Consider the following 13,817-nt stretch of genomic DNA (forward strand, 5'->3'; position numbering starts at 1 on the left):
TCCTACTTTTCAGTCAAAATTGACTCAAGAGGCTTCTAACAATTAAGGCCTATCACAAAATAATACATGACCCCAGGGGGAAGGGAGACTGGTAGAAAGAAGAGAAAGATGGAGGGTGTTTGGGACAAATCTCACTTCAGGTTTCTTTGTTTCCTGCATCGAGTGCGTCCCACTTGCCTTGCCATGCCATGCCTTGTTTATTTATCCATTTTAAAATATCCTGGACACTCAAAATCAGGAGTTTGATGACTGCAGAGAGAAGGAGAGTTTGGGTTCTGCCTCCCTCACCCCAACACACACTTTACTGTTTTTGGATGTCATGCTAAACCAGAATTTAGTGTGACAAGAATGAACCAATTAACCTTGGGCTTCTGCACAACGTCTTGGGCTCTACGCATCCTGCCCCATTAAGAAAAAGCCGTCTGGAGCTACTGCCCATAACATGAACTTGGCTTGGTACCCACAACTGTCCAGGGGCAAAGTTTTATTTAAAAGAGATTTTTCTCTCTCCAAATATCCCATTCCTTTCTGAAAACCCTCTAAAGTCAAGTATTACATTTCTTTCAGAGCATATACAAGTGGCAAAAGGCTAATACTATCACAGTATTATCATTTCAGAGCCATTCCTCCCAAAGCCTCACCTGGATCTACCAATTTACTCTCTTGATAAAAGCTAAAAGCTGGTACTGTTTCCTATAAGGTAAAGGTAAAGGGACCCCTGACCATTAGGTCCAGTCGTGGCCGACTCTGGGGTTGCGGCGCTCATCTCGCTTTATTGGCTGAGGGAGCCGGCGTACAGCTTCCGGGTCATGTGGCTAGCATGACTAAGCCACTTCTGGTGAACCAAAGCAGCGCACGGAAACACCGTTTACCTTCCCGCCGGTGCGGTACCTATTTATCTACTTGCACTTTGACGTGCTTTTGAACTGCTAGGTTGACAGGAGCAGGGACCGAGCAACAGGAGCTCACCCCGTCGCGGGGATTCGAACCGCCAACCTTCTGATCGGCAAGTCCTAGGCTCTGTGGTTTAACCCACAGCACCACCCGCATCCCTACTGTTTCCTATAGCACACAGCTATTTCCCCCCACAATGATTTATTCCCATGGTCAGTGTTTGCACACTTCATATACAATTCTATCCAAACAGCAAACCTGGGCAAGGGGAGAAAAAGAGGCTTAAGGCTGAAACTGGAGTCCAACAACATCTGGAGGGCCACAGGCTCCTCATTCTTGCAGTACAGTGTCCATCTGTGAGACTCAAAAGACCAGTTGAGTGGTATTTACTCCATTAATGTGACAGCGTCCACACCCTGGGAAACGGCTTCAGCTAGCTGGCTGAACCAGCTGTAATGAGTGTAAACTGCCAGTGAGTTGGAGACTTCTCCTATATGTCAAGAGAAGACTCCGGCAGATTGACTGGATGAGACCAATATGGGTCCAACAGTCAAGAAGGCAATTTCTGCACGTGCTGTAGAGGGAAGTGAGGGGAAGATGGGGCTCATCAACTTGGGAAGGTAGCCCATCTAGGAGAAGGAAAACTCTGATCCTAAACCTCCACTATCTTGCAGGATATCTTCAAGAGAAGAAAAGGCTAAGGAGTAAACGCCTACACAAATCTGGAGTGTAGTCCCTAAGACCATGGGTAGGCAAACTAAGGCCCGGGGACCAGATCCGGCCCAATCGCCTTCTAAATCTGGCCCGCAGATGGACCAGGAATCAGCGTGTTTTTACATGAGTAGAATGTGTCCTTTTATTTAAAATGCATTTCTGGGTTATTTTTGGGTCATAGGAATTCGTTCATCCCCCACACACACACACCAAAAAATATAGTCCGGCCCCCCACAGGTTCTGAGGGACAGTGGACCCTGCTGAAAAAGTTTGCTGACCCCTGTGGCTAAGATGGTTGGATGGCACCGTGCATGACTTCTTCGGGCAATTCCTGCAATCAAGCTGATGCCAGATGTATTGCTCTGCTTTCCTTTGGACCGTATCATTCTGCACGAGGGACTTTGTCCCAGATTTTATCTTGTGAACAGACCTGATGAAGGGTGGTATATAGATCTAATAAAATAATAATAAATAATCAGTGAGGCCGAGTGGGGGTCTTGACATTTGTGCAGCCCAGGACCTCCATAGACACCGTCCAGACTTGCACCCCAGAGAAGTCACTTCGGTGCTGCTAACACAGCATTTTTACTTCACCCCCAGAGTTGCCCTCCATTGTATCTCAAGACAGATGCCAACAACATTTACTCTTTGAACAAGAGACACATGCAGGTTTAAAATCCTTGGCTTCTCATACCCAGGGTTGTTTCAAGACAATCTCATACGAACTCTGGTCTTCGGATGCAAGCAATCTACTTAGGCCACTTCACAAATACTGATTTCTCCCCCCTTCCCACTATGAAACACTGCTCCTATGTCAACAGATATCACCAGCAAAAATCCCTCTGCTTCCACTCTCAAGATCCCTCTTGACACAGTCTATGAGGAGAGTTCGAAACAGGGGTGGCTGTGTTCAGACCAATGCTGTGAATCCCCCAGAGGTACAAAGGGCTAATTTGTTGTTAGTGTCTGAGTTGAACAATTTCCACACATCAATACCCACGCTGACAGTGCAGATCTCACAGGCCCAGATGCAGATAATATGCCTCCACTCCATACAGAATAACAGTGGTACTGTTTTAGATCAAACCTATCCATTCTGAAGGAAATCAGCCCTGAGTGCTCACTGGAAGGACAGATCCTGAAGCTCCAATACTTTGGCCACCTCATGAGAAGAGAAGACTCCATGGAAAAGACCCTGATGTTGGGAAAGATTGAGGGCACAAGGAGAAGGGGACGACAGAGGACGAGATGGTGGGACAGTGTTCTCGAAGCTACCAGCATGAGTTTGACCAAACTGCGGGAGGCAGTGGAGGACAGGAGTGCCTGTCGTGCTCTGGTCCATGGAGTCACGAAGAGTCGGACACAACTAAACGATTAAACAACAACAACTGTTTTAGGCAGGAATTGGCATGAACATACTACTATCGCAGAGTAAACTTACATCAAATTACACCTATTAAAACATTCAAGTCTGTTTACAGCAAAGCAATCTATACAACTGACACACACTCACACATCAAAAAAAAAAAAAACCACACTAGGAACATGTCCTTTAACAGTGGTATTCTTCTGGTGTAATTTTATTTAAGCAAGCACAAATATACAGACAGAGCCAAAAGGGAAGGATACACCAGAGGATTCTTGCATGACAATCTGCAGGAGTCTGAGGCAATTTGCAACATCCAGCAATACATGAAGTGGGGGCAGCTTTTCAGCTGCAATGAGGACAACCCTGCTGTGGCATGCCCCCATTCAGTTGCCTACCGCGCGCTAGTTAAGGTAACAGGCTATTGCTATACAAGCTGCAGAGATCCTTTGAAAAGGCGAAGCACAGCAGCTGGATTGGCAAGCAACACAAAGGAACAACAAACAAGGAAGAACCAAGAGATATAATTAGTTGGAAGAGCAGCAGCCCAGGTCTGATACACACTCGCAGCAGCTAGTGAAATGTTATGGAAGGCAGTACACAATAGTCACCAGCAGCATCTTTTCTGGTGGCCGCCCATGGAAGGCAGAGCAACAACATGCTGTCTGTCAATGGCCAGCAGCGCCCTGTGATTATGTCAGTGGCCATGTTGGGTGCTGCTGGCCAGCAAAACAAACAAAGCAGCAACAGGATGATCGGTGCATTTCTTCCTCCACACACACATTAAAAAAAAAAGTCCCTCAGCCAGCTGCTGCCATAAAACTGGCAGGCAGGAAAGCAATAGGTGAGCTCTGTGATTTCCCCCACCCCACTCAAATGCACACATTATTTTTAAACTAGCTGTTTGCCTACTGCTCCACATGGCTGGCCAGCAGCAAAATAAAACAAAATAAGAGTGGTTGGAGGTAGCGAGAGATTTTACTTTCTTGGGCTCCATGATCACTGCAGATGGTGACAGCAGCCACGAAATTAAAAGACTCCTGCTTCTTGGGAGAAAAGCAATGACAAACCTAGACAGCATCTTAAAAAGCAGAGACATCACCTTGCCAACAAAGGTCCATATAGTTAAAGCTATGGTTTTCCCAGTAGTGATGTATGGAAGTGAGAGCTGGACCATAAAGAAGGCTGATCGCCGAAGAATTAATGCTTTTGAATTATGGTTCTGGAGGAGACTCTTGAGAGTCCCATGGACTGCAAGAAGATCAAACCTTTCCATTCTTAAGGAAATCAGCCCTGACTGCTCACTGGAAGGACAGATCCTAAAGCTGAGGCTCCAATACTTTGGCCTCCTCATGAGAAGAGAAGACTCCCTGGAAAAGACCCTGATGCTGGGGAAGATGGAGGGCACAAGGAGAAGGGGACGACAGAGGACAAGATGGTTGGATAGTGTTCTCGAAGCTACCAGCATGAGTTTGACCAAACTGCAGCAGGCAGTGGAAGACAGGAGTGCCTGGCGTGCTCTGGTCCATGGGGTCACGAAGAGTCAGACACGACTAAACAACAAGAAGAGTGGATGCTGAACTTTCTCCTGCACTACTCCACACAATGCACACTTTCCAAAAACTACTCCATAGCTAGAGCAGCTGCCTATTGTTGCTCCATGAGACCAGTGGGAAGTAAAGCAAAGAGGACGCAAATGGGCCGGGCGCTTCTCTCTCTCTGCCTTTCAATAAGCCCTTCCACGGGCAGCAAAGGAAAAAGAAGACAAATGGGCACAACCATACTTAGTTTCCCCCTTTTCAAAAAGTCCAAGGGCTGATGGGAGTTGTAGTTCATCTAGAGAGCACCGGACTGGCAAAGGATGAGCTAGTGTCCATGGAAAGATTTTTCTCTGTAGAGTGTTACTTTATTTTGTTCTCGCCCCTTTCTGAGATCACTTCTCCTTCAGTCTCCTTTTGTACCTCGCCTAGCAACTGCCCAAGCCTCCTTAGGAAGGTCAGCTTTTGCAAACATGAATTTACAGCAGTCTGATTGCTTTGTGCTTGTGCAACCATTTAACCAGCAGACTAGAGAGTGCCTCCAATGATGAAGCTGCCACTATATATGAAAGCACTTTCCCAAACTCCCCACAGCTGAATCATCCCTTTTCCCTACTGAATTAAATGTTAGAACTCCACTCTTCTAGCCAACAGAGCTCATGTTTAGTGTGTGGAAGCCATTCGGCAGAATGGGAAAGAATGTGGGTAAATGATTGTTTAATATTAATGTACTTACTATGTTGGAATTAAATGAAAAACTAATAAAAAGCATATAAAAAATAAAATAAAATGCAATTCTGTGTCTGTATACAGAAGTAAGCCTCACTGAGTTACTCCCAGGTAACTGCATATAGAATTGCAGCTTATGGAACAGTCTCTCCTTCATCAACTTTGGGAAGGACTAGAGATTCTAGTTTTTATTGCTTTTTAATTATTATTATTATTAATAATAATAATAATAATAATAATAATAATAATAATATTCTGTTGGGAACATTAATAATAATTGAGGCTCCAATACTTTGGCCACCTCATGAGAAGAGAAGACTCCCTCGAAAAAACCCTGATGTTGGGAAAGATGGAGGGCACAAGGAGAAGGGGACGACAGAGGACGAGATGGTTGGATAGTGTTCTTGAAGCTACCAGCATGAGTTTGACCAAACTGCGGGAGGCAGTGGAAGACAGGAGTGCCTGGCGTGCTCTGGTCCATGGGGTCACGAAGAGTCGGTCATGACTAAACGACTAAACAACAACAACATTCTGTTGAGAACTGCCCAGAGTGGCTGGGTAAACCCAGCGAAATGGGCAGGGTATAAATAATAAATTATAATTATATTATTATTATTGTCCAACTTCAGCACCACTAATCTCTGCATTCTCCGCACTCCGAAAGACAGTGTTTTTCTGAACCTTCATTCAGCACCAAACTACTTGCACTTTAATCCTCTTAATTACATGCCATTGTACCTGGTATGTGCTCAAGACAATTTAGCCATGGATAATCTTAGTATATAGCCCTATCATTGCTTCTTAATATAGGAAGATTAAGACCCGGACAAATTAATTGCTCTCAAACAAGACAGGATAGTTTCTTCAGGGGAAAAGATTCTTAGGCAATGACCAGTCTTCTAGTCGGAGAAAAGAGAGGGACTACTCATTTCTGAAGGAGGGAACACAAGCAAGGGCTGGAGATCTAAAGGAAAATGGGCTCCATGTCATAGTCAAGGGCTATGGAGGGACTGTACTCAAGCCAAGGGAAGATCATCTTGGCCCCATCTATTTGTTAGAAAAGGAACAACTGCAAAGTGCTTGCCGGTAATGACAGGGTGGAAGGCAGGGAGGCCAACAGCAGGTGGAGCCAGAGACACTGATGGGTACAAAACCAGAATCCATTGGCTTTGCCTATCTTCCTCCTTGCTAAGATCAACAAAAGCAACATTGACACTAAGGGAGAAGCTAGTTGCCTGTGCCAGCCCTGGATTGCTTAGAACAGTGATGGCCAAACTTGGCCCTCCAGCTGTTTTGGGACTACCACTCCCATCATTCCTAGCTAACAGGACCAGTGGTCAGGGATGATGGGAACTGTAGTCCCAAAACAAGCTGGAGGGTCAAGTTTGGCCATCGCTGGCTTAGAAGAAAGAAGTCAGCCAAGTTGGGACTGACTGAAGGCAGACTGAAATTGGCATGCCAGCCTCCACTGGGGCTTGCTTTCCCTTCCTTGCAAGAAAGCTCCCACTGCCAGTTGTCCCTGGGACTACAGAACCGGGAGTAAAGGACACTCTGGTCCCATCCAGCAGCCAAGGAACAAGCAAAAACACCAGCAAGGGGAAGATCAGCTGGGCCTGAACCAAATTCAAATACCCATACATAGCTTACGACTTCATTCTGGCCTTGAAGAACTAATCTCTACTTTTTTCTTACACTCCTCTTTTCTTGTGCGTCTTGTTTTTTTCAGTAGTGAGTCTGGTGAGGACCTGTTTCTTATGCCCTTGTGAGCTGTTTTGGAAACAATTATATGAAGAGCAAGAATGAGAAGAATGTAAGGAATAACCTAACAAACCCTTCCCAATGGGATATTCAGTGTGATGAGCCCTGGTTAATTTTGCTTTTACTGTAAATCAGAAGTTACTTATAGACATACTTTTAACTACTAGTAGACAGCAGTTAGAAGCACATACAGGAGTATTCCTTGTTTGAGGTTGAGGTTTAAAAGTTTGTCCTGTGTCAGGCAAGGTTGAAGGCTGCTGTCCAATTGATTAAAACCTGCCTATATTGAACATGTCTTGATTCGTTGTCCAAACCATTTATCGTTACTGTCCAAGAAAAGTTAGCTTGAGAATGTTTTCGAATAGATCACATGAAAGTAGAAATCGGTATAATCCAAACTGACAGCGGATGTATGATTAAGTCATAGCCAGTGTCATTTCACTGTGTTCAAAGTGCTTCATGTTCTTTTCTTTTTTTACACAGGAAAGGTGTTCTGAATACACAAATTCTACAACCTACCGTTTTAATCTGAGATAAAAGAATAGAACTATCCTAAATAGGATAGTTTGGTATGTGTGCTGGAACAACTGCATCAAGGTAAGTATCTCAATCAGTATAACAAGAATGTTTTTGGATCTGTACAAAGTGTCTAAGAATTATCTAGCAACTTCTGCTACATTAATCCTTTGTCTGAGAAACACGAACTCTTCATAATGTATTGCTAACATGTGCTTATGAAGCTTACTCAAAGACAGATCATTCACCCAGCTAGACAACTACCATCCATGCTAAGGCTGCCATCCTAGGCAATTCTTAAGTCTAACTTCAGGCTAAACACGCATAGCATTATGCTGCTCTGCTACTGATCCTCTCTCCAAAAACTACAAACCAAGGAATACAGGCAACCACCTTGCTACCTTTCCTATTGCTAAGTGAAATGTGAAATGTTTTCCCTGTGTGCTTTTGCAATACCAGGTTTCTGGGTTTTTTAAATTAAACACACACACAGAAAAAGACATGATACCGAAATAATAAATACACTTTAAAAAGGAGGGGGAAATACATACGCCAGCAGTGCAAAGGCTTAACAAGACCTGATGTCCATGTTATAACATCTGCCAGTAACAAAGGCAAAAAGAGGCCAACAAACTGCAAAATATCCAGATGTTAATATACCACCCCATAAGTGAACAAAGGGACGCAGGTGGCACTGTGGGTTAAACCACAGAGCCTAGGACTTGCCGATCAGAAGGTCGGCGGTTCGAATCCCTGCGACGGGGTGAGCTCCCGTTGCTTGGTCCCTGCTCCTGCCAACCTAGCAGTTCAAAAGCATGTCAAAAGTGCAAGTAGATAAATAGGTACCGCTCTGGCGGGAAGGTAAATGGCGTTTCCGTGCGCTGCTCTGGTTCGCCAGAAGCGCCTTAGTCATGCTGGCCACATGACCCGGAAGCTGTACCCCGGCTCCCTCGGCCAATAAAGCGAGATGAGCGCCGCAACTCCAGAGTCGGTCACACTGGATCTAATGGTCAGGGGTCCCTTTACCTTTACCTTGTTAAGTGAACAAAAATGTTAAGGGGTTTTTTTGTATTAGGGCAAAATGTCATGTCTTTTGAAGCCATTCACCAACTGTTAAATGGCTTCAGATGAACATCATTTAGGGACAATTCGTATTCTGCAATACTAGAATTTGTTTAAAATTGGGCTCCTTCATCTATATTTGTACTCCCTGAAGCAACCTTTTAAAAATATCGTTGAGTTACCAAAGCACAAACAGGACATTGGTTTTGCTGTCAAATAGAACATTTATCAGTTCATCAGTAAATATAACCAACAAACACTATCCTTTCAGAAAATAAGTTCAGCCTGCCAAACGGTTCTCCCCGTCTTTCCTAGCCAAGTATCATCTTCAGATTAGAAGTTTATAACAATAGAGGCAGTGCTTTTTTTTCTAGGGGGACGCAGGGGAACAAATATCCCTAAACATTTTGTGAATCTTTGTGCTTTTGTCCATTTATTGTATTTATTTTTCCTGATCTGAACTATAAAATAGTGATTTTCTTGAGTCAAAATGAGAGTACGCCTAAACGTGTGGTTTTTTTTAAGAAAAAAGCACTGAATAGAGGCACCAGCACAAAACACTTAATCTTTAGCAGCAGCATGAGCCAGGTGAGGGTGAAGCAACAGCACCTGGTTGGCCACAGTGTGAGACTCTTAATTCATGTGGCCCTTTGGCACAACTGATCGTGATTCATGTTCAATATATCTACCTGCAGAAACTCTAAATACACTGAAAAGCTGGGTAGATGGATGTTCCCAGTGCAGATCCAGTGCACCTAATAATTTAGAGAAAAGACTCATTCGAGTAAAGTAATGCCAACTATTTCACTCAGACACACAACACATATAACTAGGTACATCTAACTCTGCCAAGAATTGCAGCAGTAACTCAGGTCACATTTTGCTTCCCCCATAAAATTTGGGGAGCTGTAGTTTGTTGAGGGTGCTGGGAATTGCAGCTCTGTGAGGGGTAAACAAGTTTCCAGGATTGTTTGGGGAAAGCCATATGCTATAAATGTGCTTGGATGTATGTTGCGGGTGTGACCTCAGTCCTTTGAAAAAGAAATGCCTGAAGTCGCATCAAATAATCCATTAAATTCCCTGTTGCAGGAGGCCACAGCCGAACGGTGAGATAGCATCATGATTATAAATAGCAGGTCAGTGCCACATACACAGCAGACCTTGAAACTAAGAACAAGCATGCCAGCTCCTCCCGTAGTTTCCCAGAGCTGGTTTCAGAGTTCAAAACAGCATCAGACATCTGAATGATTAACAAGAGGATGACAGGAACCCAGCAACCTATTTAGGTGGGAGTTGAGGAAAAAGCACAAGGCAACAGAGAGCCCAGACAGTCCTAAATTCTTTGTAAAAATGGGACAGGAATTGGAAAGTGGTAGGACCATTACAGAATGTTGCATCAGAGGGCTTTTAACCACATCCCAGCTAAGCAAAACATGCCACATGTATTAAATAGTTCTCTGGCATTAAAAAGGAAGAAAGGAAAATGGGTAAGGAAGACTCTTGTGAGAATGAAACATCCTTGCTCCACAGTTCCTAAAGAAAGGCAGAACTCAACTCGGTAGCGGCTGCTCCCAAATCAAGAATCTCAAACCCATCATCAGCTAAGGCAGCTGCCACTCTTAATTGCATAATCCTAAACATGTTTATGGGAAGTAAGACCCTCTGACTTTAGTGTGACGCACGACTGCAGCCAAGTAAGTCAGATTTTACCGCTGATAGGGGCAGCCTTGAATCAGAGGGGGAGATAACACCACAACAGAGAATAAACAGCCGCAATATAAGAAATAAGCCTTGTAAAGCATCACTGTAGCTCCTATTCCCAAAGCAAACCTGGTATCTGCCCCAGCAGCTGCATTGAACCAATTTTCCTGGTCAGGTCAGGAAGCAACTTGTGATCAGTGAAGACTAAGCCCAAATAGGAGACTGAGATAGAAGGAAAAGCTTTTTCCTCTGGCAGCCTACACAACTGCTGTCAGTAAAGGAGTGGCAGGAATCCTGGGCATCTGCCCTTCTATCTTCTATTAGCCTGGAGCAGAGTCTTTTGCTTTGCCAGCGCAGCAGAGAGCCACAGCCCTACAGAAGCCAAAAACAAACAAACGCAACAACCCTTTGCAAGTGAGTCAGGCATGAGCCATTGGCAAAGAGGGGAAGAGAGAACCTGGCAGACACAGCTTGGTAATCGGGGCTGAAGCAGTGACAGGGCTCGATCCCAGCAACCGTGTTTCACGGCCAGCACTCAACCTTGGAACATAGGGACAGACCGCAGTGTTCCTGAGCATGTGCAGAGTTTGATCGCCTTGCCCCTAAGGCTGGTGGGTGGTGGGTAGGGGAGAAGGTGAAAGGGGGGGGCTCCCAGATCAGAGGCTGTTGCTTCCAGGCAGTCCCGCCTCTTGGCATTTCCCTCCCCCTTGCAAGCAGCCGCTGGCCCACCCGCCAGCAGGCAGACCACCCCTCTGAGGCCTACCCCCCCCCTTTACGGCAGGACCACCCTGCTGCAACAAAAACACTCTGCCAGAGATTGGAGGGGGGCATATCCATTATGAAAACCAATCGCCGTATTCCGAAAAGGCAGAAAGAAAGGCAACCAAAGCTCCTACCTGCTGCTTTTTCAGGGACAGCCTCGTAGGATGGATGGCTAGCCACGCATGCGCAAATGGCTCGCGCTATCACTTCCTCGCCGCCGGTGTCCCCCCCCAACGAGGCGGCGCCGGCGGCCGTTCCCGACTGGAAGGAAAAACAATCCTCCTTCTAAGCTCCTCCCAATCCTGCCGCGGCCCCTTTAAATCCAACATGGCGCGGGACGCGCTTAGGGAGATCCTCCCTATCTCTTAAGGGCGCGGAGAGGGGGCGGGGCGTTTTCGGTCAGGTGACCGCGAAGAACTTAACCCGTCAAGCCTCGCCCGTTGAGTTTTCTTTGCAGAAAAGAGGGAAAGGAGTTCTGCCCCGTGTCTTCCATTCAGACGTTCGCTTCGTTGCTTTGCCCCTTATTTCCCAGGCCTTTCCAAATCCCTTTACTTTTTAATTTTTTAGTTAAGTTTTTTATTTATACTTTTCAAATTTATACATTTCATTCGTTTTACAATCAATATTCGAAATTTGACTTCCTTCCCCCCTTTTCTGCAGTTCCTAAAATTTATTTTTAATATCTTCTGCATATCCAAATTCATTTAACTTGCTCATTTATTTATCTACTGTAAATATATACTCTTATAAAACTGCAGGTTATTACATTAGTCCTGCCAATGTTTTTATCTGTTTACAATATATCTGTAAATATTCAATAAACCATTTCCATTCTTTTATAAAAAAAATTGTTATCTTGATTTCTTATTCTTGTGGTAAGTTTCACCATTTCTGCAAATTCCATAAGTTTTTGTATCCATTCTTCCTTTCCTGGGACTTTTGCTTCTTTCCACTTCGGGGCAAGTGACATTCTTGCTGCTGTAGTAGAATACATAAATTTCTGTACAATTTAGGTAGTTCTGTCCCCATAATTACCATAATTTCTTTTAAGAAATGAAAAATGATGTTCTTTTTTATTTATAATATTATGATTTATAATTATTTCTTTTCAAGAATGCAAAGCAAGGATGAAAGGAAATTGAAATAAACCATCACGGCAAGAGGAGCTGGTGAATAAGCAATAAGCATTCTCACATAGTTTTCCAAAATTATCTCCCCTGAATGAAATTGGCACTCTACCCCTTCACTAGATTGATAATCATATAGTTTTATTATTTTAATAATATTTTTTAAATAATGACAATAACATACTACTCTTGCACGTATATATTGTGTTTCCTCTAAGAAGCTAAAGGTGTTGTGTGTGGTTCTTTCCCTCTTAGCTTACCCTCACAACAGCCAGGTGAGATAGGCCAGGCAGAAAGAGAGAGAGAGATAATGGATATACTGTAATGGAGATACAAAAATTTGGATCACTATAAAAGATGCAGAAGGAAAGGACTAACAATAAGACCCACAAAGGGGAGGTGGGAAGTCCAGGATATTTTTTTGGAAACTTGTTTTTATATAGTACGTTGTGTGAATGTAAATTTTAATATGGAAAATCAAATAAATTTAGAAAAGAGAGAGAGTGTGCTTCATGGCTGTGGGGTGGCGGTGGGGTTTGAAGCTAGGCCTCCTTACCCCTAACCTGGCATGCTAACAACTATACCACGCAGTCTCAACAGGATCAGCCCTCAATACTTTGCCAATCACCCTGAAAAGCTTCTTCTTGGGCTTGTCAGTTTCATCCCAAGCCTCCAAATCTTTTTGAGGTAGCAGCATTCATCAGGTGAATGCTTTCCTTGTACAGAGCTGGGGAAAAGTTTCACCTGCCGAGTTTCTGCCTGCCTGTCCAACAGCTTTAAAAGCGCAGGCGCTCAGCTGCCTGTGCAACTTTGGCAACCCAAGTCTCCTCCATGAAAAATGAAGCAAGAGACATTATTCAGAGCCTAGCAAAGGCAATGACAAACCTAGACAGCAGAGACATCACCTTGCCAACAAAGGTCCGTATAGTTAAAGCTATGGTTTTCCCAGTAGTGATGTATGGAAGTGAGAGCTGGACCATAAAGAAGGCTGATCGCCAAAGAATTGATGCTTTTGAATTATGGTGCTGGAGGAGACTCTTGAGAGTCCCTATCCATTCTTAAGGAAATCAGCCCTGAGTGCTCACTGGAAGGACAGATCCTGAAGCTGAGGCCCCAATACTTTGGCCACCTCATGAGAAGAGAAGACTCCCTGGAAAAGACCCTGATGCTGGGAAAGATGGAGGGCACTAGGAGAAGGGGATGACAGAGGACGAGATGGTTGGACAGTGTTCTCGAAGCTACAGGCATGAGTTTGACCAAACTGCGGGAGGCAGTGGAAGACAGGAGTGCCTGGCGTGCTCTGGTCCATGGAGTCATGAAGAGTCGGACACGACTAAACAACAATACCTGTTCAGGGAAGTTTTTAATATTTAATGCTGTATTGTTTTTAACACTCGATTGGGAGCCGCCCAGAATGGCTGGGGAAACTCAGCCAGATAGGCGGGGTATAAATAATAATAAATTGTTGTTGTTGTTGTTGTTATGTGCTATTGTTTTATTATTATTTTAATTTGCAAAATAATACGTGTGAAACAAGGATTTCTGAGTCCTGCCCGCAGCAATATTAAAGTGGCCCTCCAGATGTTGTTGGACTACAACTCCCAACCTCCTTCACGGGGAACCTGCATCCCAACCAGCACCTGGAGGACC

General features: G+C 44.4%; 1 protein-coding gene across 5 annotated transcripts in view; it reads right to left on the reverse strand.

Annotated features, from left to right (window-relative positions):
- The window catches only part of KLC4 (kinesin light chain 4), a 62,783-nt gene extending 51,362 nt beyond the window's left edge, over positions 1 to 11,421 (reverse strand). For 2 of the 5 annotated variants that reach the window (XM_083605178.1, XM_083605175.1), the window contains exon 1: positions 11,175 to 11,421. The gene's annotated coding sequence lies outside the window, so the exon portion shown is untranslated. The remainder of the gene's footprint in view (positions 1 to 11,174) is intronic. The other 3 variants (XM_083605176.1, XM_083605180.1, XM_083605179.1) reach the window with 3 other exon arrangements.
- Between the last annotated feature and the right edge of the window lie 2,396 nt (positions 11,422 to 13,817).

The sequence above is a fragment of the Podarcis filfolensis genome (genome assembly GCF_964270895.1).
Source record: "Podarcis filfolensis genome assembly, chromosome: 3".
In the NCBI taxonomy this organism is placed as follows: Eukaryota; Metazoa; Chordata; class Lepidosauria; order Squamata; family Lacertidae; genus Podarcis; species Podarcis filfolensis.